The sequence below is a fragment of the Uranotaenia lowii genome, chromosome 1 (assembly GCF_029784155.1).
Source record: "Uranotaenia lowii strain MFRU-FL chromosome 1, ASM2978415v1, whole genome shotgun sequence".
NCBI lineage: Eukaryota > Metazoa > Arthropoda > Insecta > Diptera > Culicidae > Uranotaenia > Uranotaenia lowii.
In genome coordinates, this window is record NC_073691.1 from 139,553,375 (window position 1) to 139,574,968 (window position 21,594).

Consider the following 21,594-nt stretch of genomic DNA (forward strand, 5'->3'; position numbering starts at 1 on the left):
AACTTCAAACCGTGGGGTCGGATGCATTCTACTTGACAGCCCCCAGTCAATGGGGTCAGTCTATTCCGACCGCTGTCCGGTCTTCTTTATCCCCCTTGGCTGGCAACCCTAAGATTTTTGGCCCGCGGATTTTCCTGCCCGGTGTGTGCCAGATCGAGAGCAGCTTGTCCTGGACTCGCGCCTGTTACGGCACGCATTCGGGACTTGGAACGCTACGACTCGGATGTTTCCCGACGGTGACGACAAACTACACCGACTCGAGAGGCTCGCCCGGCATCGAGAGCCTCTCTACCCGTCGGTATCCCCCGACAGTGGTTAACCCGCTTCCCTCAAGATCCGCTACAAAGAAGGTAAATTCTTATCCCCGCAGTTTTCCTCTTAGGAGGCGGCACTACTCGGATACCCCCCGACATTGGGGTATCCTACAAACGTTCGCGGCGCACCCCTGACCTCCGCTACGCAGAAGATAATGCCTTATCTTTGTAGCTTCGATCAAGGGATCGGACGTACACTCCTTAGATGCTCCCCGTCGATGGAGTCATCCTACACCGTTCGCGGATTGCCGTTGGTTCCAGCTCCTGTGCAGGGCAGTCATGATCCGGGTGAACCCTTTCCTTACCATATTCTCCTTAACAACAAGTACACAAATTATCCTTCTACCTTAGCCAATTCCTTTTGTGACCTCTTTTTTCCTCAGTCTCAGCCTCATCCAACACCCCCTTGCCCAACTTTCCCTCCATAACCAGTCATATAATCCTGGAAAAACGCAAACTTCTAAGTAGACTCCAAGCAATTTGCCTTTCGGACCGGGAGGTCAACTGAAGACTTCTTCGGACAACTAGAATCTATCCTACCAACCAACTTAAATCAACACCAACACGTTGAATGTCTCTCGCTCGACCTGTCGAAAGCTTCCGACAAGTTCGACAAATCAGCAATAATTAACCAACTGGTCAAATGGGAACTGGGTGGTAGGATACTCCAGTATATCAAAAATTTTCATACCAACCGATCCATTCAAGTGCTCTTAAACGGAGCTCGCTCAATCATCAAACCAATCCTCGGAGGAATGCTTCAAGGCTCTGTCATCGCTTCCACTTTTTTCTAATCGCGATAAACACGCATTTTCACGCTACCCCTAACAACATCGAAACATTGGCGTACGCTGATGACATACTCCTTATCTCCACGTCTCCCTTTGCCAGAATGGCTCGTAGAAGGCTGCAATCGGTCGTAAACTCTGTTGCCGAATGCCCCGACCGACGGGTTTCAGTTTTCTCCCTCCGAGTCATCCCTCCTTCTCTTTGGCCCAAACAGAAGAAAACTCAAAAAATCCTCCAATAACAATGCTTAACCAAATCATCCTATTGGTGCACTCTACCCGGATCTCAGGAGCATGAGCTCTCTCCTATCAATGTTCACCCAACTTCCCTGTTGGTTTTAAAATCCAACTAACAACTAGTGGAACTTACGGGAATTACCCTTCGATTCATCTGCTCAAGAGAATGGCTTTGGAACGACCCTAACCTAAACTGTCCCACCCATTTACACCGACGGCTCTAAGACCAAAATGGTCATGTTGGTACACCACAACAGTATCTCTGATCGAAGCTTGTCTCTTCCTAAATCCTGTTCTATTTACAGCGCCGAAGCCTATGCCATACTAGACGCAATACAAATGTCAAACCCAGGAGCCATCATTTTCTCCGACTCGGCCAGCGTTCTGACGACGTTGGCTGCCGGTAATGTTCTACATCCATACTAGGTCCACACCATCTCAGAGACAGCTCCCCGGAAAACATCGCGATTTGCTAGGTGCTGGGTCACGCCGGCATTAAGGGTGATGAGGTGGCCGATCGTCTAGCTTCTGTGGGCTGCGGCTTTCCCCTCCCTCGATGGAAATTCCGCGATCTGACGCTACTCGATTCATCCATAAGACAATCCAACTGCTTACAGGCAAATTGCGCGAAGTAAAAAAACACCACCGAAAAATGGGCCGATAGACCCTGCCAACCTGAGAGAAGAGCCCTCACCAGGCTCCGTATCGGGCACACCCAACTTACACATGCTCACATAATCACCAAAGGTCCCAAATAACCGTCACACATTCTCATCTCCTGCCTCTAGGACATTCCTGTGATCTATCCCAAGTTTACGCAAAACCCTCTCCAACTGTCCAAACGAAGAGAAAAAAAATATCTCTTCTCACCAAATCCAAACTCCTATTTGAAATATGGTTCACCACTGAATGTTTTTTATTCACTATCTCTCTCTTTCCTTTCCACATAAATCTTGAAAAAAGCACAAGATCTTCTTTTAAGCTACTAACTATCTTTTCTCTTTTTATTCTTAAGAAAAAACACAAAAAAACACAAAATAAAGCAAACACCAGAAAATCACAAAAAAAAGAAATACAAAAAAAATCAAAATGTATGTACAAAAACACAAAACACATAGAAAATTGTACCAAAAAAATTTAAAACTGCTCACAATGCAACATGAAAAGGCCAAATTTACGGGATGAATAAGAAAACAAGTTTAAAATCCCAGATATTTCTTGAAGAAACAATATCCAAAACAGCAGCTGGTAATTTATTTTTGTAATTTATGTACGTTGTGTGTGTGGTGGGTGAGGAGTCAAAATCTTTCATGTGTAACACTGAACGTAACGTAGTTCTAATAAATACATAACTTTACTAAATACATTACAGAAACAAACATAGAGAGTTTGTTTCACACTGGTATACGTAACTTCTGTGCACTCGAATTCAAGGCGTTCAGTTCATTCAACAAACATTGAAGGGGTTTGAAGCCAATTGCGGTTATTTAAAGATTTAATAAAAAATGGAAGTCACCATCTTAGATCTAAAAATGCCTTCAAAAATTATACTTTAAATTTTGTTTTTATTTCCTTGACGTAATATCTACTCCAATCTTTTACACGAATTCCGAACTAGCACGCTAGCACTGTTTTTTATGCGGTTTTCGAGAATACACATGTTTTTCGAGAACAAGCGCTGTATTTTGGCGCAGTATCCTGATTTAATTGAAATCCAAAGTTCATAAACACTTTTTCAAATCCGGCATCACTTCCGAGCAGAACAAAAAAAAAATCCATTCCACTAGCGGTTGGTCCAACTGTTGAACCGTAAGTCGAATATAAAACTTCACATTCCCAACCAGTTTACGGGGGAGCTGGAGTTGGAAATTTGTTCCAATTGTGTCGGAAAAAATCCGAAAAGGGACGCGTCCTTCACAGTGGTGCTCTGAACCGGAAGCCAAGAACCGATGCTTTTCCCTCGACGACGCCAAGAAACTGGGGGAAGAACTTTTGCTGTTGGACTCGTGGCGTGGTAATGATTCTTTTGCCCTTCCCCGAGTGGCGGTGGGCGGAATGGCTTTAGGTGTAGGAAGAATAAGAACTTTACCTTGGTGAATTTGGTTGGAAATATGAGGAACGTCATTTTAATTACATTAAAGATTAACGTGTGCTTCGTGGAACTGCGTTTTGGCCAGAAATCTTGAAGGGTGCGCGTCTGTTTCAGGGAAAATGTAGCTTCTGCTAGTGGTAGGGAGGCTAGCGAGAAGTAATCTTGTTTTATGGACATATGGGTGAGTAATTGGATTTATGTAAATAAGGTGTGAATTTAAATGTTGGCCTAATAGGAAGACAAACTTTTACGATTAAAGTTTTACTTTCAGCATAAATTTTCACCAACAATTATTTAGGGGAATGAGCAAGGAATAATAACTTTTGATCATTGATACCTTTTACAAAGAATAACGTTTTAAGATAACATGCAAATTGAAATTCCAAAAATTCAAATTTACTTGAATCTACACATTTCTCGAAACAGTTAATTTGTTTCTTCTGAAGATACTCAAGAAACTCCAAAGTCAAAATACTCGGCAAAGCGGTTAAAAGTTCTGAAAATTCCTACCAAATAAATTCTAGACAAATCTTATTTTTTCTGATTTTTTCAGTCCTGGAAACGAGTATTTGTAAATCTGAATATTTATATATCTCCTCGATAAATAAAAAAAAGTTTATTGTTCAAATTGATGTGTGACTGTTAAGTAAGTGAAATAATCACTTTAGTCGCAGCCGTGGACCCAGAGCCTGTAATAAAATGAAATTAAAAAAAAGATCTTTGAATACCCATTTTGGTTTATTCGACAACAATTATTTTTTTATGTCAAGTGATAAATATGCTGCGAATAAAAATCTTTCAAAATAGTATTTTATTCAAAGTTAAAGAATATAGTTTATGTCCTAGGTGAACTTTTGATGTCATATTTTTAGAATTACATACTTATAATTGACTAGCTGACCCGGGAAACTTCATTTTACCGTTTAATCAATAAATCGTTTTAAGTAAACGTTTAACTTTATCTACACGTCCTTAACTTCTTTGTGCTCGTGAATCATTTGTTTTAAATCGCCTTTAAATTGTTCGAGTTGTATCCCACTTTGGGTTGATTTGGCGGCCCCATTTCAAGAAAAGTGTTGACCCGAAAACCCCTCGGATACCAAAATTCCCTTTATTCCGACCGTCCATTTACACGTGAAGGTGTTTCAAAAAACGCCTCCGTTTTAGTCAATATAAGATAATGGCTTTAAATTCATTCAATGATACAAATTTGCGTTCACCTGAACAAAAGCTTTCTAGTGTATGGTAAAAAAAACATATTATTAATCTACAAGTTATAATTTCAAAAGACTTTGTTGCGAACTTAGTTGCAAACTACATGAAACTTTCACATCACATCAGAGTGTTTCCCAAAAACTGTTTTACTGAAATTATTTTTCTCAAATTCATGTTCACGAAGTTATGCTGATTTTTTCTAGGTTGTTTAATGCAAATAAATCATCACTCAGATATCTCCGGTCAAAGCTGATGGCAGATTTCAATTCCTGAGAAAATTTCATTAGTATTATTTCAACATTATTTCTAATCATTAAATCTGTGGCTTCGATTTTTTTTCGATTTAAGGTCCAAATTTTACCATTGTGCTCTGGCTTACATCATATAAAATTTTAAGAAACATTGTGTTGATACTTTCGGCCTATTTCAGATCCTTAGCCGCCACCACATTGCTGCCGATTGCAGCAGAGCCAAAACAATTTGTTTTGGTTTTGCACTTGCTTTGGGCAATTCGCAATTGATGATTGCTGAGAACAATAGGTCGATTCACGCACTGCCTGGCCTCACTGTTTTTGACATTTCGCGATTCCTGTTTTGATTCCTTATTTTCTAATTCAACACGCTGAGGAAGCAAAGCAAACATTTGGGTCCTCGTTTTATTCTCATTCACATGTTTTCAGCAAAATTTCTTGGCTTGGTTTTGTGATAAAAAAATTGAAAAGAAAATTAGATGTTTGAAGTATAAAATAATGAAAAATTAATAATTTTGTTTGTAAATCCAGCTGGGATAAATGGACTTAAACTTTGAAGTTAAACCACTAACTGGACACTCGATTTCGATTTTTGGAGCTGCTCGAAAATTAACGAGAATGTCGATACCAGTAAAATTTACATGCTCGAATTGCTGCCGCGCAATGTCGATGATAGGAGGCTTCTAGCCAAAAACAGAGAGCAATTTTGTTTTAAGTTTCATGTCAATGTTATTAGTGGTTTAACTATCTGACGTTATTTTTATTCCTCGAATATCCTTAAAAAATTATAATAGTTCAGCCTTTTCTTTCGGAATGTTCACCGGAGAATTTTCCTATATTAGATTCTACTGTCCCTGAATAGTGTTGTCGTACAAGTATATGCATTTGTTTACAGCTTCCGGTCAAAATAACACAAGAATCTTCCGGACAATCGATTCGGCACATTCGAATTCTTTAGAAGTTTCCACATTTGGACATTCGATGGGACTTTTTTTTCAAATATAGACGCTTTTCGAAATTTTAAAGAATTTTCAAGTTTCTGTTCATTCCCGGAGAGATAACTATTAAAAACCAAAAAATGCGCTAAATTTAGTTCACAAAATGGGACTTGGTTTTTTTGCTATAGGGGATTTTTTTTTATTATCTGACAATTTGCGCCGGGGGTCTTCAGATTTTCCCCAAAATTGAAAATTTGGATCATTTTTGCGACTTAAAAACACCTGCATTTTTTCAGATTTCTAACATTTTTATTTTTTGAGTTAGCTTCGGTTAGATTTTTTTGTAAATAAAAAATAACCATTTTTCAAAGCAACATAACTCTGTTGTTTCTCAACGGAAATTATAAAATAGCACATCAAAATGCATTGAAATTTTACCAGCTTTCCAAATAGAATAGTTGAAAAAAATTAAATAATGACCTTCAACATGAAAAGTTGTAAATAAACTTTAAATGGCGTCTAAAAGTACCGTCTGCACCACCGAATATTTTGCAAAAAATACCATTGTATAGCTCGATTCATGATGCAACTTTCATCTGAAGACACCAAAGTGGGCCATTAACACCTTGAAGAGTTATGAAAGAAATAATGACAATAAATCTCTTTTTTTGCATCGAAAACAAACAGTGGCGGAACAACTGCACTCACATATGGAGATAGCAAGCACTTCTAACAACATGGAAACAAAAGAACTTACCAAAGCAGTTAAAAAACACTACTTTTTTGTGCTTTGTAGAGTGTTTGCAGCAAAACTGACTTTAAATTTTAACCAAAATTCAGAGTATCGCATTGTTTAAGTGATATAACTAATAATGGGAATGCTGCTTTTACAACCTGGTCAAATACTATATAACTTATTAATTTTTCGATTAAAGATCATTGTGAAGCATAATCAATGCCAATAGTAGAAGGTTCAGTACCTGTGTTTGGGATCACAAAAATGTGATTAAAAAAATGAAATATAGACGTGCTTTACATAGTTTTTATATCGAGAGCTAAGCACTGGACACCAAAATCCTTTCCCATTGATCAAAAAAGTATGAGAAAGAGCACAAATGTTGTAGAAATAATCAAAGAGCTCAGTATGGCCAGCCCAGGCTGTAAAATGATGAAAATATGATACTTTTACCGTATTCGTTTTCTACATTCGCCCAGTTTTGAGGTTTACCATACTAGAACGAAAATAATTCGTCGTCAGTGTTTTGCTACCTCGATCGCTCACACACGAATCTTCAGTGTTCCACCGTCCATTTCAAATCAAATCTGGGGAATTACGGATGCAAAACTTAGCGCATAAACTGTAAAATGACAGTAAAATGTGCATAACTTGTTGTGACCTGGTGCAAAACTGGTTATAAACGAATACGTTATTAGATTTTTGGATATAACATGAAGTCAGTTAAGCTGCAACAATCTACCGCCCCTTCTTTCATAACAGTCCCATATCCAAAAACAAGCAAGCGAGACAATCAGCTTTTTCTGTTTTGGAATATATTTTTAAATTGTGACCACCACTTTCAGCATAAACGAAAATCGTTTCTAGGTTGTCATAATAAATCGTTAGGCCTGAAATTTTCGAAATTGGGTTATTGGTAAGGTCGAGAGCACCATTTTTATTCATTATGGGACTTTTAATCGACCATATTTGAAACCTTTTTCGAATCTACTAGCATAACAGTCCCATACAAAATATATTTTTCTCACCAAGCTACTTTCTAAGACTTAAATTTGATCATTTTTTAACTTCTAAATGCAATTGTCAGAAAAAGAAACATACTTTTACAAAAAAAAAATCATGAATTCCACATTGTAAGTTGAATCTTTTTACGATTTTTGATTGCATCCGATAGTTTTTCGCTCAGGAAGTCATTCCTAAGAAAGTCAGACCTGCTTTCGAAAACTAGTGTGCATCATTCGACATCAAGTGAGTTAAAAAAAATGTTTAAATGATTCAAAGCAATAAACAAAAGACTATTTCGCCGAAAGAAACATTGAAAAGTAACCAAATCGGTGGTATTTCACATATGGAACTGTTATTCAGGTATATTTCATATAGGACAGCCACGAATTGATATTTTTTTCTAAATTTCTAGAACAAAACCTCTTTATTTAGTCTTTTATGTTGGAGCCTTTTGTTGACGAAAATTTATATCGGAATGTTATGCGAGTAGGGGCAGTCTGAAAAGGACGAAAAAATGGTGTTTTTTACCAACTTTGATAAGTTCTTTTGTTTCCATGTTGTTAGAAGTGCTTGCTATCTCCATATGTGAGTGCAGTTGTTCGACCATTGTTAGTTTTCCATGCAAAAAAAGAGATTTATTGTCATTATTTCTTTCATAACTCTTCAAGGTGTTAATGGCCCACTTTGGTGTCTTCAGATGAAAGTTGCATCATGAATCGAGCTATACAATGGTATTTTTTGCAAAATATTCGGTGGTGCAGACGGTACTTTTAGACGCCATTTAAAGTTTATTTACAACTTTTCATGTTGAAGGTCATTATTTAATTTTTTTCAACTATTCTATTTGGAAAGCTGGTAAAATTTCAATGCATTTTGATGTGCTATTTTATAATTTCCGTTGAGAAACAACAGAGTTATGTAGCTTTAAAAAATGGTGTTTTTTTATTTACAAAAAAATCTAACCGAAGCTAACTCAAAAAATAAAAATGTTAGAAATCTGAAAAAATACATGGGTTTTTAACTCGCAAAAATGAACCAGATTTTCAATTTTGGGGAAAATCTGAAGACCCCCGGCGCAAACCCGTCAGATAATAAAAAAAAATCCCCTATACTCAAACTGAGTTTTGAGTTAAATTTCTTGACCGTGCAGTTACACTAAACATTTCGCCGCACTCCATTTCTCGTTCGTGAAATTTTGTAAACAGGACGTGCGAACTGTCACCACAAAAGGGAACATACGTCATCGTGAATCGACCCATAGGCTGATGATGATGTACACGGTACAAATGTTATCAACTTACCCGCAACCAGATGCTAACTCATATTGTGGTTAGTTGGCAAGTCAGTTGCTTCCTGAGTCGATGTCTGTGAGTTCGAGCCCAAGAGTAAACATCGATCACAGTTGTACCGAATAAGTTTTTCGATGGCTGTCTGCCAACTGCATCGTTGATATAAGTCGCGAATGACATAAAGATGTTAAAACGACTATAATCGAAACAAAGAAAAATATTGTGGTTAGCAGTTACACAGCAGTGTTGCCAGATATGAGTAGGAATTTCAAAGTACTCATTCAGAAATGAGTTCTTTCCCGGTAAGGGAAGATGATAAGTGAAGAGTGAGACAATACCAATCGCTAATGAATTGTGCAGTTGTGTAATGACTAGACTGACGAAACATGAAAAAAGATAACTCTTTTCCACTTGCGTTTCCATCAGGTTATGGGCCCAGATACGTCTGGATTAAGAAACAAAGTGTTAGTGAGAGGTTTGCGGTTAGCAACTTCATCAGTGACCAGCGCAGAAGGACCCGCCAGGTCGAGGTGCCAGCCACCAGCCACAACACCACCAGAGGGGCCATTAAGGAGCCAGAGCACCATGGCAGAGGACCAGCCGGCAACCAGAATACCGCTGGCGCCGAGTTCAGCCAGTGAGATGTCCCAGGCCAGCCGGAGGTCGAGTCCAGGGAGGTTCGTGGACTGAGAGGGTTACTCTCGATGTCGTCACGAGCCACGTTACCAATAACAAGCGTGAGATCACGTCCGACGGCCGGGAGGAGACTCAGGGTCAGCGACCGGGCTACACAGAGTTTTATAGATCCAGCTACAGAAACACCTCGGATTAATTGGGTGGTGCTGATAGCCGAGAGGGTTACTCTCGTGTTATGTTTGTGCGCTGTGGTCAGCATGCAAGTGCTGATCGCGGAAGATCGTCAGCGCAAAGGTCATGAGATGCTCCAGGTCAGCAAGAAGGCGCAACTTGAGTTCGTTGCCAAAAAGCCAAAAAGTTTCTAGAGAGTTACTCTCGATGCCGTCACGAGTTACGCTGCGGATAGCAGCGTGATTTCATTTCCAACGGCCGAGAGGAAGACTCTCGGGATCTGTTACCAGGATTAGCTCTTATCGGTTGGAAGAAGCTGGATGTCGAGAGGGTTACTCTCGGGGCTAATCCAAGCCAACAGTATGATTTTTCTATGGCTTTAGAGGAGTTGTTTTGTGCAACGGTTAGTTGCCAGCAACTTCAGTAATGAATTAGATCCTGATGGGTAAAATGCTGCTGAACGTCGGCTTCTAGTTTTCCGAAATAGTCAAAGCGTAACAGGACGAATGTCCATAAAGCTGCAAGTCGAGAGGATTATGCTCGTATTAGTAGCTGCGCTGCGGTTAGCATGTGCGAGCTTGATTTTGGTGGATGGTTGATGTTTCGGGTGCTTCGGAGGAGGTGGTTAGTCGCTAACGAAGTCAATCAATTCTTGCTACCGATTCCTGCCGAGAGTGCAGATGCCCGAAGTAATCGCGAAATGAAGACTTTGAGCGGAAACGTTTAGAAAGCTCCAAGATATTGTTTATCTGGGACTACTAGAAAACAAAGTTCCAGAAAGCAACATGCTATACTTCCGCTCGCTGAAGTTATCCACCAGAAAAAAAAACTAAAGGTTAGGTTTTTCATCAATTATAGGACAGTCAGCATATGATGCGAGACGAGAGCACAGAGAACAGACGTACAAGCTCGAACAAAAAATCTTCAAAAAAGTGTGTAAAATTTCAAATGCAGACATCCAAAAAATATGTTGAAAATTGACTTTAAACAGTGGAACCTATTGCGAAGCGAAGAGCGGAGAAATTTTGAAAGCTTTCAAAACTGGAACAACGCATTTGAGCAGTATAATTGGGAAGTCAATTGTTCCAATTATACTGTTGGATGTACTTGTGATCACAGGTTTGGAGGACAACGTATTTTCGGTCAGAAAGAGCACTGAGAACGGGAAAATGGTTACTTTTCTCGTAAAGCTAGTACAGTTTACATTTTTAGGAGATGTTTTTGCCCGAGGGAAACTCCTGAATAACGAGTACTGCCTTGATTTGTTGTTGGAGCCTAATTGAGACGATGTTGTTCATAAACAGTTGGTCATCGACCAGAGTGTTGAGATCCCACTCGAGGCCTTCACATCTGAGCCGTTAGCCTATGTGTACGAACCGGAACAACATCCTACACTCGAGAAGTTCGCCGATGTGCACGAAATCAAAAATACATTCGAGCGGACAGCCGATGTGCACACACATCTGAGCGGTACGCTGATGTACCTGCTGATCGTGACATGCACGTTCACTGGAAGAAGCTAAATGATAGTGAGGTTATCAACGAACAGCCGTTCAATGAGTTGATCGGTTGCTTGCAGTATCTGGCAATATAATCGAGACCAGATATTTGTGCAGCGGTTACAGCACTAAGCCAATACTAGGCCAGTCACTTACGGGAAATCTAATCTCGTGGTCAACGAAACGTCAGCAGACGGTCAGTCTGTCGTCGACCTAAGCTGAGATATGAGCCCTTTGCCATGAAGTCAAGGAAGGTTTGCGGTTAACAAACTTCTTTGGAGAATTGGATGTGGTTAGCACTCCTTTCACGTTAATGGAGGACAATATCCCTTGAATCCAGTATCTGGAAGAGGCGCGAGCCCATCAGCGAGTGAAGCATCTGGACGTTAAGTATACTTTCATCAGAGTCATCATGGGAAGCTGTAAGCTATCTTTGCGACATATCTCCACTGAGAATCAGCCAGCTGATGCGTTCACGAAGGCGTTACCAAGTGCGAGGCACACGAAGCTGCTCAGCATGTTGATACTTAAAATCAAAATGAAGTGAGTGCTTTGAAGGTAAGAGAAGATGATAAGTGGAGAGTGAGACAATAGCAATCGCTTTTGAATTGTGTAGTTATGTAATGACTAGGCTGACGAAACATGAAAAAAGATAATATGGGATGAATAAGCCATAGATGCTTAAAATCCCGAAAAAAAAGATAACTCTATTCCACCACTGAAACCAGCGTTTTCAACACATTGTCTTTCACACATTTGACTTGTCTAATACCATGTTTCTGCCTACGATATTTTTTTTTTGTTGATTTTCAGAATCTACAAATGATCTAAGCTGGATTTTAAAAAGTAGTTGGGCAAAATAACGAAACAGTAATTCCTATTTCTTTTATTTTTCTAGAGCATCCTTCTAAGAAATTATGATTTCGACAGAAATTCCCCTCGCCAGGCTCCGAGACAACGTGTGAGTTCTGCCAGGAAACTGTCGACCATTAGCCAAAGTTGTACAGCTCTCGTTAGCACCACAGACGCATCTCTGTGTGTGTATAATGTAAGTGTTGAAAAGTTACAACTCAACAGTACGATTTTCATTCAGAGCAAAATGTTTGAACATTTATGCTACCCACATGTTTGCTAGTCAAAATATCGTGTAGGTACATACCAGGGCCGTAGGAAGAACCGGCCCATGGGGGGGGTTTTGATGACAATTTTTTTCCTATGACATTTTTGCTTGAACGATACATACACAAGTGAAAAAATTTATGTGTACTAAGTACAAATAATTCAGTTTTAAGTTATTTTGCATTAAAAGTTATTTATTTTTGAAAATAAGTCCATGAGTTATCTATTCTTTTCATTAAGCTTAAAAACATATGGGGACTTATGACATTAGACTGAGTCGATTTGGGGTCATTTTTGAATTTCTCAAACCCTGGGGTCTAAAAAGGTTCATTTTGATCCAAAACTTATCCATGATTTTTTGCAGAATTTTTAAGTAACATTTTCATGAGTAAATTTGAACTTCAAGGTTTGTATGGGAAAATTTAATATTTTGTATTGAAAAATTAGCATCATTTTTGTTTCTTCTTTGGAACCGATCCTGCATATGGTTTTTGTGCCAATTTAAAAAATTTTAAAGGGAAATTTTCCACTATACAACTTTGTCGAGTATCATAACTTCGTATCTTTTAAGACAAAAAAGTTGTTATCTGTTGAACAGGTCTATGTCTTTTTGCATTGATAAACAATAAATTTAAAATAATAGTAAAAAAATAGGTTTACGAACCGTTAATAAGGTTTAATTTCTACTCTTGTAAACTAAATTAAAATTTAAGATTTTGGTTACACAGTAAATTTTTGCCTCGATTTCCAGCAAAAAAAAGGCAATCCATTTTTTTTGGAAACCAGCAAACACTCTTCGTATTCCTGATGTCATTCGCTGCTGTTGAAGACTGTCGTTTAAAAAATGACGGTTCAGGCGTTTTAAGGAAGAATTCTATTTAACGAATCATTCTATAAATATAATATTATCCTTTATTTTCCTTCATATTCTAGCAATGCATGAATCAAACCAAAGGTAAAGGATAAAGTTCGAGATTTGGTGCACAGCGGCCACTCCACCGCTAGATATTGTATCGTTATAAAATAAAATTTCAATGATTTGCTTTGTAAAAATGAGCTAACTTCATTTTTATTACTCAGAGCTTGAGAATTATTAATGTTAAATATGGAAATCGAAAATGAAAATCAAATTAGAATCCATCAATGATCTCCAGCAATTGAGATTGCGGATTTTTCGGCAATTGATTTTGATGATCGTTTCCAGCAATTTAAATTGCTGGTAATTTGGCTGGAAACCAATTAGGGCTACAAAATTTGCTGTGTAGAACTTGCAATTTGAAGAATCTTCAATATATGTAAATAATGTTCAATAAAATTTCCAGCTGAAGTTTTTCCTGTGGGTAAAAACCAAGTTAAAAAATTATCATTTATTATTTTACATTTCATAATTCAAATCCTGTAATTAAAGTTTGTAACAATTTGTAGCAGAACCTTTAGCCAGACATCTTATATTTGATTTTGAATTTATTGTTTTCATAATGATTTGTTTCAATTATTGAACTTATGAATTTGAATACAATTTTTAACGATGAAACGGTTTCACATTGTTTAATTCTGGACTCATGAAACTTTCTTATGTTTCAACTCTGCATATAAATTTAGGATAAAAATCTCAGATCCAAATCTTAAAAATGGTTTTGATTTAAAATATTTTCTTTTCATATTCCGAAATCATGAGTTTAGAATATGGGAAAATCGTAACATTTTTGATTACCAAGGTTCGAAGCAGGATTCTATACCAATGATGATCCAAACTGAAAATCAAGAACAATAAACTGGATACTAACTAAATAATTTTCCGCAAGAATCCAAGCTGGGCAAATCCTGGAAGTTTTATCTTAAAACCTTGCGAAATTGGGGCATATTGTTTCAAAATCTTTCCAAAAATCCGGCCAATATGCTGGCAAATTTCGAAAATATTTAATTAAAATCAAGAAGAAAAATGAATTTAATTTTTTCAAGACACATCATCCGATTCAAAATCATCAGAAGAATTAGGCTCCCAAAAATTGTTATATTTATTTTGACAAAATTTGGTAAAAAAATATTTGGATAATTCTAAGGACTAAATTGAAATTTTCGTTTGATTTTGCAAATAAAGTGATAAAATTTGGTCATAATCCGGACAATCTGGTAAGCTTAGTCTAACTTTGTTGGGGTTTAATACTTGGAACTCAATTACCATCAACAAGTGAGAAATTTTTTGAAAACCTGTTATAGAATTGTGTTCCTGAAAGGAGATTTCGAAGTTTTGGAGTCATCAAAATTTATTAGAAATTTTTATTTTTATGTTTAATAAAAAATTTCACTTCGTAGTTTTGAACCTTCATGGGGGGGGTTTAACCCCCAAAACCCCCCCCGTTCCTACGGCCATGGTACATACTCATATGTATGGAGCCAACATACGGCACACCTTGTGGCGCGCAGAATGTATTCAGGAGAAAAAAGCCAATTGAGGGAAAAAAAAACTGGCAGAAATCCTTTCTTCTGTTTTCGCAGGAATTTACTTGAAAATGAAAACATCGTTTCATTTGCCGGAGAGAGTGATTTCGCTTTTTTGGGAGCGTGGGTCGATGGCAGGTGAAACAGGTGGAAGGAAACAGTTGAGCTTCAGAAAAATAAATGCCAATTAATGTATTCTACATTAGACTGAGTCGATTTGGGGTCTTGTCTAAATTCTTCGAAGCCGGCAGTGATGTTATTTGAGTTGATTCTTTTATTGCAATGACAAAATCCATACCCCTATGAATCTTTATTTTGTTTAAAGGACACGAAATGTCAGTCTTCGGCAAAGGTTGTCAGTAGAACATAACATTCGAAAGATTTAAAAGGCTCGGTTTCACAGAACAACTAAAAATCATGTTGATTTTAGCCAAAAAATGTTAAATTGTTCCATAAAACATGAAAGATAACATTTTTTCATACATCTATGTATGTCTTTAAAATTCTGAAACAATCATGAATTCGTTTTGAGCGAAAACGAAGCTTTTAAGTCCTCGGACTCTGAGAAATTAATAAAAAACGACCACACTTATTGACTCAGTCTATTCTAAATTCCGACTGCTTGGTATGGTGGACGAGTGGGTGGCTTGGAAGTAGCACAAAGCTTTTTCTCGGTTCGCAAATTTTTCATATTTGGAGTTCAATTCATGGAGCGGAAGAAGCTTTTTAAATTCCTGATTATCAACAACCACTTTCAGGTTTTTTGTGTGGCCCATTGTTGAATTGCTTATTCCGGAACCATTCAGTAACATTTCCATCAAATCCTGATCATCGTCTTTTTATAAGTCTACAATATTGAATGCACAGTAATAAAGTGCAACATATGAAATTGTTAAAACAAACCCTGTTGACCGATCTTCAACCCAGTAGTGAACTTTTCGCATATTCTTTATCTTAATAAAACTTCAATAATATAACCATGGAGGACGGTTGGTCATTTTTAACAAAAGTTTGAAAAGTTCCAATATAAACACCCACAAATCAAACCTTACTCCAATAATGATCTTCCTTAGAAGTGGACCTATCGGCATAAGACTCTATGATGGAAGCGACCACATTGCATCCCAGTGAACATTTTGGTATTTATATTTCAGTTTTTTTTTCTGAAATATACACACTTTTCTACAATCTGAAAAAGAAGTACATAATATTCTATATGAGCCTGTACGTACCAAAGTGGAGGCAATATGTGTTGCCGAAGATCCTTTACTACCGTTAGATGCGCATCATCCAGCATTAATATTTACCGTGCCGCTGGCTTCGACAACGCTTGAATCAAGGAACTATATCAATAGAGAAGAACCAATTAATTTGAGAAAAATCGATTTTGAAGCTCTGTCAAATTACCTTAGCATCTTTGATTGGAACATCTGCTTAGAGAGTAACAGTGCAAACGATATGGCGGATAGTTTTGTCAACGTTATCTGCGCTTGGATCAATCAAAATGTTCCACGTTGTAAACCTACCAGCTCACCAGCTTGGAGCAGTAAACATTTGCGTAGATTGAAGCGTGAGCGTAACAAGTGCCATCGTAAATATCGTGTCGACAGTTGTGAATCTTCTAAGAGAAACTTTAAACTCGCTAGTAATGCTTACAGATCGCTTAATGCTTCTCTGTATAAATCGTATGTGCTACGCATCCAGTCGAATCTGCGAAGAAATCCCAAACAATTTTGGAAATTTGTTGAATCTAAGCGAAAATCATCCACTATACCCTCAGTCGTTGTTTTGGATGATGTTGAATCGTCTTCACCAGCTGAAGTTTGTGAACTGTTTGCTGCCCATTTTTCATCTGTTTTTGCAACCAGCTCTGTATCAAAGGAAGAAGCAAATGCTATAACACAAGATGTTTCTACGTATACAAGTCTTATGGATACTTTTGAAATAACCTCGGAAATGGTAACCAAAGCATCGAAAAAATTAAAAAGTTCCTTCTCGCCAGGACCTGATGGTATTCCATCTGTTGTTTACAAAAGATGTGTAGATTGCCTTGCGTTTCCACTCAGTCAAATTTTCAATGCTTCCTTTGCCGATTCATGTTTTCCTGATGTTTGGAAAAAATCGTTTTTATCGCCCATATACAAAAATGGGGACAAGAAAAACGTCAAAAACTACCGTGGTATAACTAACTTATCTGCAGCATCGAAGATTTTTGAAATAATTGTTCATGGATACATGTTTAACAGTACGAAAACATTAATTTCTGAAGATCAACACGGTTTCATGCCTGGACGTTCTGTCACAACCAACTTACTTTGTCTTACGAAAACATGTTTCACTGCCCTGGATGAAAGATTACAAGTTGACGTCGTCTATACAGATTTGAAAGCAGCTTTTGATCTGGTGGATCATGAAATACTTTTGTGTAAGCTGAGAAGACTAGGCGTTACTAACAAGTTTTTGCGCTGGCTCCGTTCGTACCTCTGCGATAGAAAACTTCAAGTGAAGCTTGATTCCTGTTTATCAAGGAGTTTTGTAAACAATTCTGGCGTGCCACAAGGATCAAATCTTGGACCATTATTGTTCACGTTATTTGTCAACGATGGTGTTCAACTGCTTGAAAGCGGATGCAAGCTTGTGTATGCTGATGATCTGAAGTTGTATATGGTTGTTCGTACTCTGGAAGATTGTAAACGTTCGCAATCTTTACTGGATATTTTTGTTGCATGGTGTACCCGAAATAGAATGACACTGAGTATTCCCAAATTTACTGTTATGTCGTTCCATCGAATATTGAGACCTGAAATATTCCAGTATTCAATCGACGGAATAGTTTTACAGCGCAGTGATTATGTGAAGGACTTAGGAGTTTTATTGGATTCTAAATTAACTTTCAACTTACATCGTGATACGGTCATAGCAAAGGCTAACCGACAATTGGGATTTATTTTCAAGATGTCGAAAGATTTTAACGATCCTCACTGTTTGAAAGCACTGTATTGTTCGCTCGTACGGCCTATTCTGGAAAGTTCAGTTTTGGTTTGGTTGCCTTATCAAGTTTCGTGGAATCTAAGAATGGAACGTGTTCAGAAAAAATTTGTTCACCGAGCACTAAGACGTTTACATTGGAGAGAACCTCAAGAAATGACACCGTATCCTGATCGCTGTCAATTATTGCAACTAGAAACACTATCTCGTCGTCGAAGTTTACAACAGGCTACGTTTGTAGTGAAAATTTTGAATGGTGAAATTGATTGCCCTGAGCTGCTGTCATCGCTGGACATTCGCGCAAGTCAAAGGACACTACGAAATAACTCTCTCATACAACCGAAATTTCGACGCACTACGTTCGCCTTCTACCAGCCAATAGATTCAATGATAAGAACGTTCACTGCTTCCGAAAGTTTGTTCGAATTTGGCGAGTCCTCCGGAAAATTTACCGGAAAACTGAAAAGATCATCATTGTAGTAATAATTTTAATTTTTGTTGTTTCTGTTTTATTATTCATTAAGACACCACAGTCAGATGAAATTTAAATAAATATACAAATATACAAATATACGGACCAAATTTTGCTCACCTTGAAAATATAAAACTTTGTATTGCGTTTTCAACAATTCGTTAGCCACTTTGCTTTGCACAAAATCTTAGGATTGTACAACTTGCAACTTTCTATTACCTGTCTTACAATTTGATTACAATTTCCTTTGGCAGGCAGCCTGAGATTTGTACAACTTTCTTCACCATTTAAAACAATTTATTGTTACTGTATCCCAAAGCAATTCTATTTTTCCCTTATTACGATTTTACTATAAATCTCCGTGAACACAAATACAATAGAATACAATGTTTACTGCGAAAAAAATTGACCAATATACAACATCATCTATACCTTCCCTCAGTCTCGAATTCACAACGGTCCGATCCCTGTCCTTCGATACTTCCTCGGCGCCATTTCATGTTGATACAAACAAGCAACTTTGTTCATGTACAGTTGCGAGTGCCGTTTAAAATTCAGTTGATCGTAAAAAATACCACTGACTGCATCATTTCGGACTCCAAATCTATTTAGAGATGAAGTTTTTTGATATACAACTTTAACCTATCTCATAGACGATTCTATTACAATCAATAATAGTATTCAGCGCTGTGCGATCTTAGCTAGCTATTTACTGTACTGTTAAACAATTCGACAATCTGCAGATTGTTTAAATTCCATTATACGATGTTCTTCCAATTACTGTACGACTTTTCATGGAAATTATATGTCATCATGGATCGCAAGCATGAAAGATTGCTTAATTGTACAGTGGGATTAAATATTGAGCTTTGCACAATTCTACTGCGATTCAAAACAACTTTATTGACCTTTCTATACGATTAACAAAATATTATCGTATATAATGAACTATACAAACCATAAACGATAAAATATAACTTGGTTTAGCTACAACATGATGTTTATACAATTCCAATCTAAACTGGATGCTTATACAATCTACAATGAACACTACTTTACGATTTCTGGTTACCTATCTGGGGAGTTATTTCTTAATTTATTTGATATTGAAATCGTGAAGTAAATTCAATTATTGACGCACTCCGCCATATTGTAAAACGAACTTAGTGATCCCCCCAACGTGTTTCTTTGTTTTATCGGTTCCTGTCAATGCATATAACGATCAAAATCATAAAATTCGACAGAAAAGTGTTGAAATAAAATAAGAAAAATGATTTCAAACTAATCTGAACTATAAAAATTTGTCAATATTCGATTGAAATCGAATCGCTCGGGCCCCATAATTCGTCGTAATTTTGCGACAGGAACTGGGTTGCCAGGTGCCCAGATTTGTCTGTAAAACCAAGACTTTTGACCCTTCTTCCAGATATTGGTCAGACACAGATTTTGCCCAGATTTTTGCTGAGAGTGCCCAGATTTTACAGACTTTCAAAATTGAGTGATGAAATCAATATTCGTGTATCGAATTTGATCCGTAAGTGCCAGATTAGACTGAAATCTCGGCTTGTATCCATTGGTATTTGACCATTTATCATTTAACACATTTTTTTTAATAAGATCGGCATGGTACGTGGTAGGAAACACACGCACACGCATAACCAAATTTCTTGTTTAGTGTCAAATTTGTGATCTTCTTTATGCACAGACACTCCCAGACTTTTTTTTCAAAATTGCCCAGATTTTTTATCCTCAACACCTGGCATCCCTGGACAGGAATAGTCCTATTTGCCGCTGGTAGTGTTCGTGCTATTATGCAGATTGCTTCACCAATACTTTTCAGTTTTGGGACAATCAACCTCAAAAATGACCATGTGCGTCGACCGGCTGCTCGTTTTTTGTACCGAGAGTTTTTGAGGTTAATTGTCCCGTCTCATCTCTATAGTCTCATCTCTATAGGAAACCGTTTTGCAAGAATTGGAATCAGACCGGTTCATTTTTACTATTTTTTGCTGAACACAGTCGGACTCATAGAGAATGAACATAATGGATTTCCAAGTAATCACAACACAATACAGTAATTTTGTTTATTTATAAGCTAGGAACTTGATGCGCTGGGAGATAAGTGCAAAAAGTCTATTTATATTAATAAATTCCTTGAATGTATTCAGCATTGCTTATAATGCATCGTTTCAAATGAACAAAGAATTGATGGATTTTTAAGCTTAGTGGTTGGTGTTTTACAAATTATTTACTAACAGTATCGTTCATAATTAAATAGACGTTTGGGTGCACGCAAGAATATCTCCAACTTTCACATTTCTAACGTTCAACTCCAATGTTGTTTCTTCAAAATAATTTCATATTTTAAGATTTGATTATTTTTGGTTCTATTATCTGATGACACTAAACCTTTCTCAAGTGTTTGACACATGAGATACATCAATTATTTGAAAATAAGACTTTTTTTTTTTTTGTAAATTCTTTATTTGAAACGGCTCATACCTCTAGGCTTTAAGGAGCCAAACTCGTTTTGCATTTTTACAATTGGTATGCTTAGCTTAACACTTGTTTAGAAGAGAAAGAAGGATAGAAAGGGAAATATGAAAATAAAAAGAATTACAGCTGAAGATCAATAGCTTTGAGGAAAAGATATATTTCGAACATGTAGTCCAAATCCATCACAGCTAACACATCCCTCACTGGAACGTCAGGTAGTTTTCCTCGGGCCCGAAGGGAATCTATGAAATTCGCTCTGGCGACAAGGTGGTCCTCACACGACCAAACAATATGCTCGATGTCTTGGTATCCTAGGCCGCAATCGCATAAACTGCTGCCAGCAATATTTATACGATAGAGTACCGCATTCAAGGAATAATGATTGGACATGAGACGGGAAAATAAACGAATAAAATCCCGACTCAGATTCAATCTATCAAACCAGGGTTTAAGGCTTACCTTTGGGATAATCGAGTGGAGCCACCGACCCAACTCATCCTCGTACCATCTGCGCTGCCAGTTGACAAGAGAGTTTCTCCGAGCCAAGAAGTAGAATTCGTTGAATACGATTTCACGCTGGTAAATGTTGCCTTCCTAAAAATAAGACTTTTTAAACTTCTTGCATTCAAACTGCAATATCTCACATACGACCAAACGCTTTGCTCTACAGAATGGTCACTGAGAGATCCTTGAAAACTAAATCTAAAATTTCTCCAGTTTTCAGAAATTCTCTAAATGGGGATCAACTCGAGGAAAAAATTTCAAATCGTGGACCGAAAACCTCGATTTTTATTGAATCTTTACGATGCATGTGATTAGGCACCGGAACACTTCGGAATAATTTTGAAACTCGCGACAAACTAGGTTTGATTAACTTTAAATCGAAACACTTTATTTTCGTTTACT